Raw genomic sequence first — 12,574 nt, forward strand, 5'->3', positions numbered from 1 at the left:
GTTGTCTTCAATTTGATAAGATCTCTCTCTGTAGAAGGGAGTAGAATAACCAGGAGCCCTTCTTTAAAGACTTTCAAAAGAGACTTCATATCCTTTTTTCTGAACAGGTAGGAAAGCAATGCTAGACAACAGTGACTGCTCAAATGGAAGCCTCTAATGTGTGATTTCCACTGCAAAGCATAAAACCCTGAGTCTCATAGGACAAGGTACAAAGGCCTCATCTATAAATGAAGGATGAAAAAGGTGTCGCAGATGGCTGTTGGACTGCCACATCACATTACACCTGCAAATTACTTCTGAGGATAGGAAGCCATAAAGGGGGTTATCTCTCTATAAAGAGAGTCCATTGAAAGGAGCTAATGAGAGGACGCTAGTGACAGTCATATACCATGAGTCTGAATGGGGGAGTCAATTCATTAAATTTAGACTCAGATGGAAGCATTTATTCTAAACTACTGCTTAATGAATGAGAGCCTACTGTGTGCCAAGGTACTGTGGGAGACACCTTTGCATATGTAATGATGCGACTTAATCTTGACAGCAGCTCTCTATAATTACTTGAGTGTATTTATATCTTTCTGGCCTGAGAGGGAGGAGGCCTCCCACCTCACAAGTGAAGAAAGCACAGGAAAGAAATCCTTAACAAGTCATTTCTTTATAAACTCAATTGCAAATGTACCTTTTCACCCAAACAGTCACTGTATTGGCAATAGCTGCAATGTCAATTCTCTTCTAAACGTACAGTTCCAACACTTACTGAAGGTTCAGCCCTTCCTCCTATTCCTGCGTCCTGCCTCTTTGAACACGGAAGAGCTCTTTGCAAACCTGCCTCTTCCACTTTCCAGACTTCTGACTTTGGGCAATTCACCTGTGCTTTGATCTTGCATCTGTAACAGAAAAGCACCTCGTACACCTCACGGGGAGGACAGCAGAGGCCATGGAAAGCAGCTAGCTTACGTGTAAGTGCTCACTGATGGCGGCATCTCTTCCCTTGCTTTAATGTTCCGTTCGTGTGATATCTAAGAAAATGCAGCATCCTCTCTCCCCACTCTCAACTTGAAACTGGTATGAAAATTAGTGGTGGTCAAAGAAAGCAAATGGAGTGCAGAAGCACCTTTCCATTTCTGAGACGGGTTCCTGTTACATGTCAACTGTATGTGTGACAGCTGTTTCCAGTAGTGACTCCTTTTCAAGGGCAACCACACATGAGCTTTTAATTTGGGGCTTAAAATAGCCTGAGATTCCAAATCTGAATCACTATAACATGCATTGGAGACCCCACACGACATAAAGAGATCTGTGAAATAATCCAGTAGTAAGGAGCCAAATGACATTTCCATGTCTCATTTTAATTACTATGCCACAAAAAAGTACATTATTGTCTCACTTCTTTTGTTCTAAATCACTGTTTTGCTAGTTCTCCTTTCATAATGTAGGTTACTAATAACAACAATAATGGAAGTCTAATAGTACCTCATGTTTAAGTAGTGCCTACTTTTAAAGTTTGCTACAACTGCTTAAGTAGTTATGACATTCAAGTGACAGATAAAGGACAGTGTAATAATGATAATGATCACAAAAGAAATGATTATAGTGGATTTTGGTAGACCTTTTTTTCTTCTCTAAAGCGCTTTTTTTTTTTTTAACAGTTGAAGAAATAGAACCAGAGATGCTAATTACACTGAAATCCGGCTTTCACACTTTCTTCTAGAGAATGAATCCAGGCAGGGAAGCAGCTCCTCCTCGAGGAAGCTGGAATCTGTGTAAGGTAGCTGGTATGACATGTGAGAGGCCCTTATCGTAAGGCAACCTGATCTCTAAGATGTTCTAAGGCTGCAAAACACTAGGGCCCAGCAGCCCTCACTGGTTCTGGGTTGCGGAAGGAAGAGGTTTAACACAGAGCAACAGCCAAGCCCACCAGCCTGCCTCCCAGCCCACTGCTTTCTCCACCACGCAGCTTTCCATTTCAATTATGTAAATGTGTGCACTTAACATTCTCCACGATCGTGCCATGAAAAGTTCATTCTCTTATTGCAAAATGTTCACGATTTAATTCAGCGCATTTTTAATTTTTTTTTTTTTTTTTTTTGCTTTCCAGTGACCTTCTTTACCCTGAAAGTTCTTAGGAGATGACCCTGAGGCACGTTTACTAAAGCGAGTCTTCTGCCTCTCTAGGTGAAGATGCAGATAATGGGTAAGAAGAAATAGAAATCAATCTAGTCAGACTCATCTGTGTATGTGCCAGCCTGTGTTTGTAAGAGAAAAGGAAGGGGAGGGGGCAGAGACAGAGAGGCAGGATTCAGGGGACAAAGAGACAGAGAAAGACCATAAGAAGTAAAAACAGAGAAAGTAAATGTGATTTGTTTTTTCCAATTCCATAATCCTGTGGCCTTGGGGAAAGGCCTGCCACACCCATCACCCCCACTCCCACTCCAAAGACATAATGGGGAAGGTAGAAAAGAAGCTGTGTCCTCTGCTGGAGAAATTGTCTTTCTTTCCTCTCCAAACTCCTAGCTGTGCTCTGAGCTCAGGGTAAAATCTGAGAGGCCATCCAGGGCAGATGGTGTTCTTTAAACTTAGTATCTATAGCCCTGGCTGGTGTGGCTCGGTGGATTGAGTGCTGGCCTAAGAACCAAAGGGCTCCCAGTTTGATTCCCAGTCACGGCACATGTCCGGGTTGCAGGCCAGGTCGCTAGCAGGGGGTGCGTGAGAGGCAACCACACACTGATGTTTTTCTCCCTCCTTTCCCCTCTCTCTAAAAAGAAATAAATAAAATATTTTTAAAAAAAACAAACTTAGTATGTATACATTTACAGATGAGCCGAATAGAGGAGTAAACCCATTTATTCCTTCCTGGAGATTTTCCTACATGTAATGCACCGCCATCTCTGGGGCGTGGGGAGGAAATCCGAGCCTCAAGAAACTCAGATTAGTGCGAAAATGTCCTGAGAAAGTTCATTAAAACAAGACTCTTTGAAATACGAATGTCACTAGCACTAAGTCAATCCTAGTTTCATAAGAGAAATGTAATGCTTAGAAGTATAGCTATGTTGTGGTAAACAAGGCAATTCCCTATTTATGACAAGCTGCTGTCACCTGTGGTGACATTTATATTCCCATCAGCTTATATTATGGTTATGTAGAAACCACTGCAGTGAAGCTTGACTTCTAAAAATGCAGTGCTTTACAGGACCATCCAAAGCACCAGCTACAATTCATAAATGAGCTTTCAGTAGCTCAGTTTAAATTAAATTTGTTCAGGGATTCTTGAAATACTGCACTATTTTTATATTAATTTTTAAAGAAAGGGTTTTGATGACATTAAATTTTCAAACAGGCAAATGACAATTCTTTATCAAAATACACAATTTCAGATTTCAAATATTTGTTACCTGTATATTACCATAGCTGAAAACAATGCAAGAATATAATACAAACTATAAGAATATATAAAAATGGTTAATACTTCATAAGCTTTGCACAGCCACACCTAGTTGGAATAATTTTCAGCTTTCATTTTCAACAGTGTAGACAGTTAAATCATTTGCATGAGAATGTAAAATGCATAAATTATCCCCACAGGGAAGCCTTAAAACTTAAGGTAATTATATAGCATAGAAGTGGTTTCAAAGAACTCAAACAAAATAGCAAATGACTCTACAGTCACCCTTTAAAATGATTATTATTCTGTTACCAGTGATCTTGATCACTAAAATCCCTCTCTTTACAATTACATTCACATGATCAAGTCTTACTTTGTTCTTTTACCATCAAGCTCCTGCAGCTGGCCCTGCAAATTTGCATGCTGTAAAAGCTGAACTAGACAGCTAGTAGAGATGAATTCTCCAGTTATATTCATGCTATGAACAGAACCATAACACTCCCTTAATATATCTTATCATTGCACTTTTATACTAAACATGCATCCAAATCAAGTCCTATTTTTTACATTCCTCCTGTTCAAAATCTTTTAATGGCTCCCTGCTGCCTACAGAATAAAATCCAAATTCCCTGGCCTGGTGTTCAGGGCCCTCCACAATCTTGCACGTGTTCGCCTACAACTCTACCAGAAGATTCCTCAACTCAAGCCAGACTGGAGAAAATAAGGACAAGACCGAAAGGAGAAGAGATTTTTCTTATGAATGGAAAAATACTTCCTCCGAGCCAATTCCTCTGCTTCAGAGGCTGAGCTGTTTACTGTGATTAGAGAGAGAGAGAGAGGAAAAAAAAAAAAGCACTGGGTCCCAGGGGATTCGTAACTAATCTCCTCTAAATTCCTTTCTTGTGCTCTGCATTTTTTTATTAAAAAAATGACCTGCACTTTTTAAGCATCCGAGCTGCCTCGTGCCATGGTTCTGCACACTGATTTCACAGGCAGTGTGTTTGTGCAGGGACCGCCACCAGCTATGCAATTCTCTGAGGCCACTTGCTAATAATCAGCACCTCTTCTTTTCACAGCACACTGAGGAAAAAGAATCAAACGTCAGCATGTCAGAAACCTCCAGGCTCAGCTTCGGCTGGAATGCTAAAGCACTTTACAATTGATTATTTCTGAAGACTTTCACAGCATCAAGGAAGAGGGTAATGAAATTGTATTTGAACAGAAGGAAGCTAAATTATTTATCTCATACTAATTTTTTGCAGATGGCTGGTGATGAAAAATCTACAGTGGCAAATATGCTGTATATATTACTTTAAAGATAAGCAAGAGAGCTAAAGCTTTAAATGTTCACAATATATTTGCATTTAAGTCTTATGGCTCATATTGATTCCACACAAAGGTTCTTTTAAGTGCATGTGATTGGTATACGATAAATCAGAACACCAAGTCATTATAAGTTGCATCATCTATTCTTAAATCACATCAGCAGTTGGATTGCTTCTCTCTTTTAAACCTCTCAGATAGAATGAATTTGAGATGTTGCCATTTGACAGTGCCTACTATATCCCTCAGCATCAGGAGGGTACAAACACCTTCGTAAAAAGAAAGAGAAGAATATGGCCCTTCAGGGAGATATTGGTTTTCAGAATTAAACTCTCTCACTTAGCTTTGGACAGAACTGGTTAAATGCTGAGTCAGTTGACACAAAGGTGATGGTAGGGTGGACCAGATGTACATCCTTTCCCTTTTCTGCCAAAGTTATGTCTCCAAGGAGAGGGCTGTGTGGGTTCAACATCCAATTCTTCACTCCCCTGCTCTGCCAAAGATCTATTTTCTCTTTGCTCTGTAGGCCCCCCATTGGAGAGGAGACATGGACTTGTTCTCTGGTTGACTCTCAAATGCCAATTATTAAGGAGAGGAGACATTCAATTACATGTGCTGGTTCACATTAAGCATACCATGTTCAGATATAGCTATCCTATACTGTTCCTAGGCAAAGCAGGTAAAACTTCTGGCCGTAGAAAGGAATTGGTTTGTGCACAGAATCACGATACATTATTTGCCTAGTGAGTCAGAGCTTCTCTGAACAACATCTTTATATAATGTTTATTGTTTTGCAGAATGCACAGTATCATCTCTGGCTGACTTATGAAGGCTGATTATTTTCTATACCATTTTATGGGGATTCTCATTTAAGTCGACAAAGATTTCTTGAGTAGCTGTCATATGCACTCTTTTTGCTAAATGAGATGCTGAAACTCATGGTGCTTAGCACTGTGGGAATAGTCATTACCTTCCCCAGACAGTTATCCAAAGAGCACTTCCCGAGCTGCAACCAAACCCCATGCAGTTCCCCAAAGTGTGTTCTCACCTTCAGTGAGAGGCAACAGAGCAAATCTGAGTTCTAGAGTCTACAGTGGCCAAGCAAGGTATAGACCTACTGTGGGCAAATATCTTCCTAGTAGGATAAACTGATTGGGCCCTTATTCCATTTGAAAAGGATGCATTTGGTAATATCATTTCTTATAGTTAAGTGCTCTATTATCATAATCAGCAGCAGCTAAGCATTTACCCCTCTCTGAAGAAGTGTGACTATCCAAGGTTAAGGTATAGCTTAGAACTGAAAGAGCTTGTTTTGAAATCCAAAAACAGATCCTTCAGAATCACACCAGAATGACCAAAGTTGCCGTTATAGTACCTAAAAAACCATTAATTTGTACATTCTAGGAATAGCTAAACTTGAGTCAATTTAATCAGAGTGAACTATAAATGATACTGTATACTATATGCCAATATAAGATAATAAGTCACCATTTTTTAATCCTCATCAGAGGACATTTTTTTTCACTGCTTTTAGAAAGAGAGGAAGAGCGGAAAGGAGGGAGAAACACTGATGGGAGAGAGGAGCATCGGTTGGTTGCCTCCTGTATGAGCCCAGACCAGGGATCGGGGATCGAGGATCAAACCCACAATCCAGGTGTATGCCTTGACTAGGAATCGAACCCACCACCTTTTGGTTATAGGACAGTACTCCAACCAACTGAGCCACACTGGCCAGGGCAAGGCACCATTTTAAAATCATCTTTCTGTGTGGTGAGATTACTAGTAAATCACCAGAAGTATGCTTTAAACACACTTTGGTGTTTTAATGTCACTGAAATTATACTTCCTGCAATTCTGATCTATGGAGAGAATATTTACAAAAGCTGAATATTGGCTGAAAATCATAGGGAAAAGGAATGAGCGGGGCGGGGGCTGGGTGGGTGGGATGTAGGCTATGTGACCAGAATAAAGGACAGTACAAATACTTCGAATATACAGTAACAGAGTCTCAAACCTTACAGCTTTGGAAGAGGCTCCATAGGCCTGCCCAGTTGCCAGTGACTTTGCTAATTTTCTAGCATTAGAAAAAAATAGAAGGAGACATGTTAAACAAGAGGTGAAGTCATCAGAACTGCAACATTTAACTTTGGGAAAATGCTTCAAATTACACGTGCAACTCCAAGGAGGAAGCAAAGGGATGGGTATGCAAACAGCCACTAGTTACTGGGGGACAGATAAGCATACAAAGTTGGTGTGAAAACTGCTACACATTACATATTTGTCTTCTTAGTAACGTTACCTTCCTGGTCTTCTAAATAGTTTTAATGTTTACCTACAGTTGCTTACTGTATTTTGAGAAAGCGATAATAGGTTCGATTTTCCCTAAGCCTGAGTCACAGCCTGGTAGTAAATTAGGCACTTAGGAAGGTGCGTTACTTCCTTGAGGCCACTGAGCCATCATTTAAGGCATAATGTGCTTGCTTTAGTTTATGAAGAGGCTACTGACTCACTTCAGTGGGAGTTGTTTTTCCCACACTGCTGATGGCTGAGTTAAATGAATACACTTGTTTTTTTTCTTCTTGCAGTACGGATGGGATGGCCTGAGCTAATGACACACTCTTGCCAATCCACTGTGACCCACAGAGCATTTGCTGACGATGTTTGCTTAAACTCTGAGGTTCATTCTGCAGCTGTGGAACAAAGTCAAGTCAATGAGGGATGAGGGAGGTTGGGGGTTTCTTGACAGCATTCTCTAATTGCCTGTGTTAGCTGGCCGCTGGCACCATAAAAGCCATATTTGTAGCAAAACATTAATTTACAATATAAGGCAAATCATGTTGCTCCTCTACTCAACACCCTCCAATGGCTTCCTCTCTCAGAGTCAAAACCAAAGTCCTTGCCTTGAACAAGATCATGTTGTCTGATCCTGGCTATTTCTCTACTCTCACCTATCACGTGCTCTTTTTCACTTTATGTCACATTGGCTTCCTAGCTTGCCCCTTGAACATGCCAAGCAGTTTCTCATCTCAGGACCTTTGGATTTGCTGATACCTCTGCCCTGAATGTTCTTCCTTCAGATATCCACCTGAACCCTTCCCTCTTGCCCACCAAATATCACCTTAACAGAGAGGCTTTCCCTGACCACCCCATATAAAAATTTCCCCTACCTCTTCGCATGCCCTGCTGGCTTTTGTCCAAACAATATATTAATTTGTTTATCTACTGTCTGTCTACCCCCTCTAGAATATAAGCTCCATGAGGACAGGCATTGTGTTTTGTTCGTTGCTGTATTCCAGCATCTGCAACAGTGCTCAAGTTCCATTATTTATCCCACAGAAATTTGCTGAATAGATGGATGAATCCTGCTGGCTTGATAGACTAGAGGAACAAATTATTCCAGATTACTAATGTTTATGCATAAATATTAAATCATTGATTTGTCATGAAATGATATTTAGGCTCCTATTGAAGTACAAATATTGGCACTTTCATTTTCACTGTGGTTATGAACTGCATTATAATTATAAGCCAGCATCTCTTCCCAAAGAAACAAAATAAACCTTTCCTGATACACTTTTGAGATATTTATGAAAGGCAATTCATAAAAAGGGTAGGTTGAGATGAAAGGAAATAGCTAAAGAGAATACCTTTGAAAAGTGTGCCAACAGGTAATTAATCATTGAAAACAGCAAACCCTGATGGCTAGTGAATTTCAAGGACTAATCTCAGTGATATATGAAAGTGCAATCTTCTCAACATATTAGAAATGTCAGTTTATTGTATTCAACAAAAGAATGAATGAATCATCTTTCCAAAGAAGATGTTATGATTTTTAATGATTTAATTAAATAGATTAAATAAAACACTAATATACCAATAAAAGGGTAGCCAGGGGCCTAGTGCTTAACTCTGATGTGTCTTTTATGGGAGCTTAAAACCTGACATAACTTGTTCCTAATATTTTACTCAATTTATTTTTAGAGAGTGAGGAAGGAAGAGAGGGAAAGAAACATCAATCGGTTGACTCTCGTGCATCTCCAACCAGGGACCAGCCCACAACCCAGGCACGTGCACTGACTGGGAATCGAACTGGTGACCTTCTACTTTATGAGACAATGTTCAACTTACTGAGACACACCGGTAAGGGCTAATTTGTGTTTAAATTGTCCTGTGTAGAACACAGGAATCTCAGGCTAAACAAACATAGTGTAGAATGATTCATATCTCATTTCTTTGCCATGAACCACATTTTGTCTTCAGTTTACCAAAGGAAAGATAAGGATTTTTTTTTTAGAAAGAGGAATGTTAAATAAGATATATATGCCACAACTTGCTAATTAAGTAAAATGGGATTTTAAAAAATCACTTCAGTGCCGCACTTCAGATGTTGTTTAGAGAAAGGAGTAATTTATAAGGAAGCATAGTGAAGGAGAACAAAAAAAGAATGGTTTAAATTGTAAATTACAACTTACATAAATAAACACATTTAACTTTGTCAACAGCCATAAATGCAAACTGTACCTCTATTCCACTCACTGCATGACCATGACTATATGAGGCAAGTGGTTACATCAGGATTCCATTACAATATGCCTTGTTATTAAGTGGACTCAGAATTATCTGTATCTAATCAAATGCCTGGGATGGTTTAGCCAGTAGCAGAGGTTCAGGGACCTGGTGTTATAAAGAAATTGGGCTGTATTCCTTACAAGGCAGTGTATACTAGATATAAACTGATGGACTAGATACTGGGCCCTTATAAAACACAGTAAGGCAACAAGCATAGACCTAGTGGCTCTTCATGGAAAGTTATTTTTAAGATATACTCATTTCAATCACACATCTTAGCTTGTTGATTTTGGCCCACTGGGAAAAGGAAAACTGGATAAACAATCCAAACTAAAGGCTAGTGGCAAATATCTAGCTGCCCAGGACTGTTGTACTGTAGACTCCTTTCTTTTTTTTCCATTTTACGTTCTATATTAAGACAACTTTGCATACCGGTTGAGAGAACAGGTTTTCAAGTCACAAACTGGCAGAACAGTAACTAGAACCCAGGTCTGTGTCACTGGGTAACTTTGGGCATGCCTCGTAACCTGGCCTTAGTCTCCACATCTTTTTGGAAAACAATAGTACTTCATAGAGTTGTTGGGAGGATTAAATAGGTTCAGATTTGTAAGGGGAGACCTAGCCCATATGAAGGAATAGAATTTTCTAAAGCAGATGTTTCAAATTCGAGAACAAATGGCAGTACTGTAGGACATTTGCATTCATACAAAGTGCAATTACTTTCTGCCTGAATAAAAGATCGGTGCAGTGAAGGCTGCTAACAGTCATATCACTGCCGTGTATAAACCAGAGCAGGACTGACAATCAATTTGCGTGTGGGTCAGCATCAAATCTGCTTCAGGGTGGATGACTTATGCGTTCAGTTCTTAAAATGTGGTGGTGGCAGGTACTGGAATTCTACGAACTCATTTTTGGGGTAAAATCTGGGTTTTTTTCCCCATCCTTAATCAGCTGTCCTTAGAGCACAAGTTAGAATCCTCTATCGTCAAGGAGAACAATAGTTTATAAACATCTGGCTAAGAAATCCCTGGGGAAGTTCTCTAGAGCTGCTCTCCATTCCCCTGTTCTTCCTCAGCTTTTGAGGAGCGAAGCAGCTTCTTCTGGTGCCAGGCATTGAATTGCAGAAGCTTATCTTTGGATAATGACTCACTAAAAATGTCAGTGACCACACTAACAATGCACCTCCTTTTTGTCTACATCCCAGTTCCTAGGCCTTTCTTGTTTGCTCATACCCACATATGAAAATACTGTTACAATGCTGCTGTAATGGTACGCTGTTCATGGTCATCTTCATCCAGCACTGGTCAGACATAGTAAAAAAGAGACCTTGAGAAGGCACTTGATTGTAATTAGCAGTTCAAAGCCTGCTTCTCTCATTTGACTATAAGCTCAGAAGACAGCAGCTATGTTTGCCAAATGTCAGTCAATCAGTGGATTATTGCTCAGAACGATGGATGGATGGATGGATGGATGGATGGATGGATGGATGATGGATGGGTGGGAAGGTGTATATGAGTACCTACTAGGGCAATCTATTATAAAAGGAGTAGAAGGAATAAAAATGAAAAAGGAGCAAGAAACATTTATTTAGGATCTTATTAACTCTAGTTGAAGGAAAACAGGAGAAGCTGAGATTAGATGTATAATTTGATGACACTATCAATAACAGGTGGAAGAAATGAAAAGTAAGAGAGGGTTAAGATGTGCTAAGGATGAGCTACTATGGTTGAAGTGTATGGGTGAGTTACTTGAGAGGGAAAGTGCCTTTTAGGGGCTGCTACACTAACTATATTTTATCCAATCAGTAATGATATTGCATAATGATGGTGAAAGGATAATTATCTACTACCCAATCAAAGGACTTGTAAATTAATACCTACAAGATTTTTACATTGCATCCAACCTGAGGTTAATAATTGGAGCATACCTGCCTATATTAATGCTTTGCATGTATTCATAGCACATATTTTCATTGCGATAACCCTGTGTTTTGAGGGTATAACTGGAAAACACATAGCTTTCTGGGAGACCACTCTCTGTGGGAGTCATTCAGTACCTGTGATACTAGGCCACTTCATTCAGCAAACATCTACTGAACACCTACTACATGCATGAAAAGCTCAGTTCAGACACTATGCTAAGCACCAAGGATACAGCATAGGGCAAGACATAGCTATTTTCTTCTTCAGAGTTTACATTCTGGTGAAAGAAACAAGAGAGATAAATGTACAAGAACTGTTTTGCAAGATGAGTATGGAAGTAGGGGTAATTACAGCATACTATGGTGTTTCTGAGAACACATAGCTATCTAGTCAGGGAAGAAGCCGTTGCTTCATAAGAGCATCCTAGATCAGCGTTTAATAGCTAGTTTATCCTGAGGACCACTAGAGAGGCTCTGTCATGATAATGGATATTTGATAATAGGGAACAGCTGACATTTATTGAACACTTGCAGTATGTTAGTGACGTGCACAGGGTTTGACAGTACTTATCCCATGGAATAAAATTAAATATCATATGTAAATACGATAGGTGTTGGCACGGAAAATCACAGAGTTGCCTTGAGAAGTTTTCTAAGATGACTTTCTCCAAAGGTAGTGGCTTTTGAGAGCTGAGAGGAACAGAGAACAAGAACCGTCCTGTGGCATTATCTCTTGGTTGGCCAGGAGTTCAACTGCGCTGGTCAGAGGAATAGAGCTTAGCACCTTGGGGTTCTTATGACAGCCAGTGAAGGAAAATAGCTATTCCACATTGCCAGTCACCTGAAGCATATGGGTCTAACACTAGCAAATCTTCTGGAAGATGCTAGCAGGTTACTAGATTAATGTTGGAGGGCAAAGTGGTTAACAAAGGGTTGGGGAAACACAGCCTTCTTTTCAATTCTTTATGCAAATACTGCTAAAATGTAAAACAAGTGACAGGCAGACACTCCTCTGAATCTTGGAAAATAGATACAATGTCCAGAAAAATGGTGGTTGGGAAATCCTAATTTGAAAACATTGTGAGGCAATTTAACCATGGAAATGCCATATACAGAAGGGAATAAAAGTGCCAGCTACAGGCATTGTTAAGGTCTTCTTTACTCACCTTGACTGATAGTGCTGAATGGAATAATTCCTTGTATTTAAAGACCCCCTATTGCCCCGGCTGGTGTGGTTCGGCGGACTGACTGCCAGCCTGCGAACTGAAAGGTCACCAGTTCGATTACTGATCAGGGCGCATGCGTGGGTTGTGGGCCAGGTCCTCACTTGGGGGTGTGCCAGAGGCAACTGATCGATGTTCCTCTCGCTCATCAATATG

At 40.1% G+C, this 12,574-nt stretch overlaps 1 protein-coding gene across 4 annotated transcripts in view; it reads right to left on the bottom strand.

The window, feature by feature from the left end:
- Positions 1–12,574, bottom strand: part of FGF13 (fibroblast growth factor 13) — a 497,959-nt gene that overhangs the window by 14,095 nt on the left and 471,290 nt on the right. The window lies entirely within an intron of this gene.

The sequence above is a fragment of the Pteronotus mesoamericanus genome, unplaced genomic scaffold, assembly GCF_021234165.1.
Source record: "Pteronotus mesoamericanus isolate MK-2021 breed Mesoamerican mustached bat unplaced genomic scaffold, CSHL_Meso_final contig_55, whole genome shotgun sequence".
NCBI classification, from domain to species: domain Eukaryota; kingdom Metazoa; phylum Chordata; class Mammalia; order Chiroptera; family Mormoopidae; genus Pteronotus; species Pteronotus mesoamericanus.